The sequence below is a fragment of the Fukomys damarensis genome, unplaced genomic scaffold (assembly GCF_012274545.1).
Source record: "Fukomys damarensis isolate Sample0158 unplaced genomic scaffold, DMR_v1.0_HiC HiC_scaffold_25, whole genome shotgun sequence".
NCBI classification, from domain to species: domain Eukaryota; kingdom Metazoa; phylum Chordata; class Mammalia; order Rodentia; family Bathyergidae; genus Fukomys; species Fukomys damarensis.
This window is the reverse complement of record NW_022900937.1, coordinates 34,447,124-34,453,906: the sequence shown is the minus strand read 5'-3', so window position 1 is coordinate 34,453,906 and position 6,783 is coordinate 34,447,124. Positions and strand designations below refer to the sequence as shown.

Sequence of the window (6,783 nt, the reverse complement as noted above, 5' to 3'; positions counted from 1 at the left end):
CTTCTCCAACTCCCTTTTCCTTCCTAAATTTTCTATCTCTGAGAATCCTATTCTTCCGATCCTTCATGGTCTAAACTTCTTCTGGAATCCCCTCCTTATTTTGCCCCTGTGTTATGCATATGTGTGTATACCTTAATAAGAATTTTCTCTTTATAAGATTTCTCAGACTCTTAATATGACATTGCTTTGGTTCCAGATGTGGTTCCTTTTCCACCAAGAATACCGGTCCCTAGCATCCTCTTTAAAGATGCTGTCCACTTCTCTGTGTTGCAGCTCTGTCACTCTGAGGACCACTCTTTAATTTCCCCCAGAGCATCCAAGATTTGCTGTCCAAGACCTTCGGCCTCCGGTCTGACTTTTCCAGCTGTGTCCTGAATCCCCCTCAGCCTTCCTTGTCAGAACCTTGGTGGTGTGATTGGGGACTCCAGTTCTGTTCAGCAAAGGATGCTGGGCCTGCTTGAACCCCCTCTTCTGTTCTTCCTGTATCAGCCCGGAAAGTTGGTGCCCCTCAACAGCTGTTAAATGTCAAGATAAGGAAAGCAATTAGTCTTTTTAGGGGAAATTTTAGGCTTTAAGTTTCTAATCAGAAAGTTTATATCTCTGAGAAATAAATGGCAACAAATATTTTCATTATTGTAGGTGATAGTTTCAAAACAGTATATGTTTTCCAACACACTCATTCCAGAGTCTTTGCCACTTTCAGCAGCAGCTCTGGAGTCCTCTCTCCTGAGGATCTTTTGTTGTGCTGTGCTGGCTGCCTCGATGTCCTGAATCAAATCAAAACTTTTCTGTTTCACATCATACTGATTTTGAGTAAGAGTCAGAAATTGTACAGTGTCAGATCCATTGAGTAAGGTGGATGAGGACACAGCCTCATGACAGAAATTAAGATAAACATTTGAACAATATGATGTGATAAAAACATCGCGACTATTTAAATCAAAATAATTTATTTCAACAAAACACACATTGCCATTAATCCATCTCAAAATACCCAAAATACTCCCCACCTAGTTTTGGATACACATGCCATCATTATTGGCAATGTGTTTTTTATTGTGATAAGGGTTTTTAAATTTAAACGTTCACTGAAGTTTTAGATTGCCCCTTGTAAATCAGACAGTACAACTGCACTGTGTCTGATGCAAAAGAGAGCCTGCATTCATGATTTGGGAGTTGTGATAACACGGGGCTAATCTGGAGAGTTAGGAGGAGGAGAGCTAGTTCTCCACAGGTTTGGGATAGTAGGAGATGAGCACAGAGGAGACGTGGAATATAAAGCTGTGCAGGATTATTTTGTACAGTTTTAAACAGCAGACCACAGAGTTGAAGATAATCCTGTAGTTACTGGGGGAAAGCACAATGATCTCATCCTTGATGGATTTAGGAAATTGGTGTGATGAACAGCTCTTATGAAACTAAAGCCACAACCATGATATTCTCATTGTGCAACTTCACAATGTTATGTAATGTGTGATCAGGACATCAGAGCAGACACTTGGAGAATCAACAAGGACCTGAACATGGGTGTTGGCACATGGACAGGACCACAGGAGGAGGAAGTGAACTTGCAAAAGAATTTGTCTGATTTGCTGCATCATAAAAAAAAATCATTTTTCTTAGGATCTTGTTCTGTACAACAGGAGCGAAATAAAATTAATTAGACCACAGTGAGAGTCAAGTGGAAAGTCTCTCCCTTCACTCCAGATTCTATTGATTGTCTGGGTTGGGTTTGTCATCAACAAATTAAAAATCTCAGTGAACTGTAAAAGAGTCTGGTTTGCACAGAGCATCTACAAATCCCCTGGAGGATCTCAGGTTTCAAGATGTAACACCATACATCAAAAGGTGGAACAGAATTATACCATGATCCCGCGCAGGACCTTCTCCTCCAAATCACAGCTCATCTTTCCCTTCCTGTGACAAAGATTCCTCTGTGTTCCAGAGGTCTTTCCAAAGGAAAACCTACGCAGAGGGGTTCCCTGTCTGCTTTGCAGGTTGCATATTTACTAAGGCCATGCGTTTCCTGGTCTGGGTATTGACACCGGTAGGACGCACATTCAAATCATTTCAAAGATTCCCCGCATATGTTAGCTGATTCTCCTCTGACCCCAGTCAAATATTCTTACTTTCCATGCAGTTATCAGTTTTTATGAACGAATACCTCTTTGCAGCAGAGACCTCTGATTTCTGGATGGAAGGCACAATCATATCAATTTCTGGCATAGGTTGCAGGATTCCCTGAGGCAGTGAGTCAGCTCCTGGGACCTGCTGGGTCTTAATGGCAAATTTACAAAACAGGAACTACTTGGGGGTGGGGAGGGGCTCTGTATTCTCTTAATGTTGCTCTTACATCAGTCTCCATTTCTCATAGGATGTCTAATCAACCACAAAATCATCCATCCTTTGATTTGGGAAGGGCTGTTACTCACAGATCACCTCCAATTCTGCTAGCCCTTGACGATCACTTAAGGTAGATGCTAGCTGACTACAGACCCAGAGGAATCATGTTTGTATGGATGTGGGAGTCCTGCATATATTAATTAAATCCCAGTTAGGTAGATTGTTATCCATATAATATTTCCATGACAGTAGTTTTATTTATCTAAAACAAAGCTGGCCATTGCTACAAGCTGGAATATTTTAGTAGTCTCTGCACTGCTCTTAAGACATCTAACAGCTCACCCCCCACGTGGCCCCACCCAACTCTGCCTGTCTTGTGTACACTGTTTCCTGCTAGCTTGGAAGGAGCCCTTGCATTAGGCAAAGACAACCCAATGCTACAGTGATTTTGTGTATGTTCCAAGGTGAAAAGCATCACTCTCCACAGGGTGTGATGATTGCCCTGCCCTGCCATCCCCTAGGGCGTGGCAGGCAAGCCTAGAGTAGAAACCATCCCTGAACCAAATGCTGCTGTGGGCCCTGCAGCTTTCACAAGGCTCATTTAAGGCCACAGACGCATAACCAGGGGAGGCAAGGTGTGTTTACCTGAATAAGTTTCATCATCACTGGCACCCTGGATTACCAACAGCCCTGAGAGAGCAGGGCTCTGTAAATTTCCACCTGTTGAGGTAGGAATGAGAAGCGATCAACAAATATGGTGCATGTTTAAATTATAAGAATGTATTGTAGTAAGGGACACCTTGTCATGAATCACCCTCAAGATCATCTCCACTTCCGGACCACTCATCCCATCTCCTCGCCACTTTCCGTAGCAGCTCTGGAGTCCTCCTTTCTGAGGGTCTTTAGTTGCACTCTTCTGGCTGCCTCCACGTCCTGAATGGATTCAAAATGTTTCCCTTTTGTGGTCATTGTGACGTTGGGGAAGAGCCAGGAGTCCCACAGTGCCAGATCTGGTGAATAAGGTGGAGGAGGACACAGTGTCAGTCTTCTTATTCCAGCCCTGGCAGCCACACTCACAAGATTTTGATCACACTCTACAAAAACCCTCAGGAAGGAGGACTCCAGAGCTGCTGCAGAAAGCGGCCAGAACAATGGTACGAGTGTGCTCAAAGTGAGGGGAGGATTTTGAGGATGATTCATGGAAACATGCCCTGTACTATTGTTGCCTTTTACAATATAATCATTGACCAACTATCTTGTACTTGCTTCATCTTGATGGCAGCAGTTCTTGGGGCTTCTACTTGTTCCCAACGATTCCTTCCTAGTAGGCACAGAGAAGAAAGAACACAGCCAGGGAGGAGCTCTTTCACGCACCCCTTCTGGGGCTCAGGGACCCAGAGGGAGGCCTGCCAGTGTACCTAGGTGTCCCAGACCTAGGTGCCCTTTTTGGAAGACAGGTTCCTGCCTTCAAATCTGGGAACCCATATGGTGGTGGATCGATAGGAGTTTGCTCATGAACTTGCACAGGGAGAGTGTCCTGGTGACATCTAGTACAATACACACGTGAAATTCCCACATAAGGAAATTAAAATCTAATTTCAGAATGCGATATCCAATGGCTGTCTAAAAAAGCAAAAGCCACAACAAATTAGGCTGCAATAATCAACTGCTGCCTGAAATTGTTGATTTGAATCACACAGAACACATAATTGTCTCAATTGAATAAAGTCGCAATCCAAAACAATCCAGTTTTAACAACGAGGCACTTAAAATGAGTCACAATTGTAAAGGCCCAGCTGTGACTGTATTCACCCTTAGAGGAGAATATCATCTTCAGTATCTCGAAAAAAGCAATTCTGTTTATCCTTTCCTGGTGCAACAGAAATAAATAGGGATTTTTCTGCAGGACCAATTTCTGGAAACTTTTATAGACTGCGCAGCATTTTCATAATCATCATGATTTAATAGCTATAGCTATTAGTTCCTTCACCAACCTGAGGAGCTTAATGCTGATGCCAGACAAAATAGGAAATTTTATGCCACACATTCAACGTTGCTAGCATCGGGAGGGGTAGGCAAAGAGTTGCTGTAAAGTCCTATTTGCACCCTGGCAGAAATGTCATTTGAGAGCCTAACATTAGAGACACCAAAAATGTTTTGAGTTCTGACAAACATATGTACAAATTTAGGCTTCTGCACTTAGCTATTAGCTAGCATAGGGGTACGTTGCTCAACTCTAGAAATTGTTTTGCAATGCAAAAGATAAAAAAGAGAGGAAAAAAAGGTGCAAATTAATACCCTGCCCAGTACTAAGTACACGCAAGTTGCCACACATTTATTTCCTTCTCAAAATTAACCTATGAGCTCTTTTTTCTCTGTATCATTAGCCGCACAAGCTTGGCAGAGAATGTACTCATTCCTTCTTTATTAAAACAAATTGCACAAATGGGAAAATGCAGGTGGAAATGTGAGCCCTCAATCCCTAATCCCAGGAGGCTGGAATGGAGTGTTCTTATTTCAGGCTTGCATCACGGTCTCGCTGACAAATCCTGAATCTCATCAAGCCAGGGCTTCAGGAGATGCTTTTCCAACACTGTTTAACTTGGAAATAGCAGGGTAGGAGCTGATATCTTTCATTCCAGACATGGACAGTGAACAAGAGCTTGCCAGAATCCCAGGCTCTGGGCCTGAGAGCACTACCATTAGCAGAGTCTGACTCCTCTGGACTTATTCTCTGCGTCCACCTTGGGGAGGTGGAGACATAGGGGCTGCCGGTGAGGCGAGGCTCTCAAAGGGCATCTCGAATCTGGGTCTTCAACTGCACGTGAGCCCCACCGACCCAGCTCCAGGGATGTAGTAAGGCAGAGGCCATGCTGGGCAGCTAGAAATCCTCCACCCAGAAAAAAGACAGTGAATTAACAGGAGCAACCTCAGACTTTCTCTCCTTCTCATTTGTCTTTTGTTTTAATTAGTAACTGCACACCCCAGGATCATTCACATTCGAATTTTAAGAAATGAGGAAAGAGGCGCCAGTCAATGATTAGAGACATCTTAAGATGAGAAACCTTCGATTTAGTGTCCTCAGAAGGGGCACCGCATGCAACAACTTGATTGTTCAAAAAATAAAATGTCAAGGAGTCAGGTCCCTTGAGAAGGTGACCTGTTATTCGCTCTAGATTGAGGTCCTTCCTGGCTAACCTGGAGCATAAAGGGAATATTCTGAGTCTCAGAAGGAGAAGCATCAGGGGCTTAAAATCTTTCTAGAATTTTCTAAGAGCTGGAGACTTGCATTTTTAAAAGAACGCTTTGCTCTACTTATTTAATTGATCTCTATCTGCATTTAGGAAAAGTAAGGAGAAGAGTATATAACCACTCAACCCATTGCAGGAGTTAGTGGAATTGTATTTAATTCCTGAGAGAATGGCTTCCGAGCTATACCACTTTCCCCACCAAGACCTGCCTCTCTGTGGGGACACAAGATGGAAATAAAATGCTCGATCCAAGCCTTGCTTCTCCAGGAAGTGCTGGCAGAGTTACACTGGGGTTGTACTTTCAATATTCTGAATTTGTGCTTATGCCCTGGGTAGCACTGTCTGTAGGCTTTCACTAAGGCAAAAAGACAACGATGTGACCAGGAGTAACACAGATTCTGGGTCCCCTCAAGTTCATTCATTAAAATCACGGTGTCAGAAGGTAGTCTTTGGCAGCTGCGTGTGGCAGATCATGCTCGTAATCCCAGAATTCTGGGAATTTGGGGAAGAAAGATAAAAAATTTGAGCTCACACTGGGCAATTTAGTGACTTAGACCCTGCCTTAAAATTTTAAAAAAGAATTAAAAAGGGCTGGTGATGGAGCTCAGTCCAAGTGCCCTGGGTTTCATCCTAAATACTGCAAAAAGGAAGCTAGAAAAGAATGTGGCAGAGGAGGAAAAGGAGAAGGAGGAGGAGGAGGAACCAAAGGAAATGGGGGAAGAGAGAAGAGAAAAGGAGGAAAAAGAGAAGGAGCAGAAAGAGAAGGGAGGAGGAGGGAAAGGAAGAAGAGTCACCTTTGGGAGGTGATCAGGTCTTACTGTGGCCTCATAAACGGGCTTTGTGCCTTTATAGAAAGAGACACAGGTGAGTCCGACTCCTCTCTCTGTTCTCCACTCTGTGAGGGCACACGCAGAAGGCGCCATCTGTGAACCAGGAAGGAGCCCACCAGGCACGTGTCTGCCAGTGCCCCAACCTGTGCCTTTAATCCACAAGCAGAAGTGTTTTCCTAGTGAGCACATGTGCACACAATTCCTCTCAGTGATGATGTACAATGAATTAGCTGACTGAATGGAAACATCGCATTGCCAAGTGAATTTAAACCTGGAAGGAAAGTAAGAGAAAAGGGAGAGGCACTTCTAGATATCTTGAAATAGTGGGGTACAACATAATCTAAGGATGCGTGCAGCGG

The 6,783-nt window shown here is 43.7% G+C and overlaps 1 long non-coding RNA gene across 2 annotated transcripts; it reads right to left on the bottom strand.

The window, feature by feature from the left end:
- Nucleotides 1–206: 206 nt before the first annotated feature.
- LOC104861290 lies at nt 207–3,243 on the bottom strand. Of its 2 annotated transcripts, none has more exons than XR_779947.1 (3): nt 3,143–3,243; nt 2,989–3,063; nt 207–515 (listed from the first exon to the last, which is right to left on the bottom strand). It is a non-coding gene; the product is annotated as an uncharacterized LOC104861290 (long non-coding RNA). The 2 variants fall into 2 exon arrangements; XR_779948.1 differs by having other exon boundaries at nt 3,158–3,243.
- Between the last annotated feature and the right edge of the window lie 3,540 nt (nt 3,244–6,783).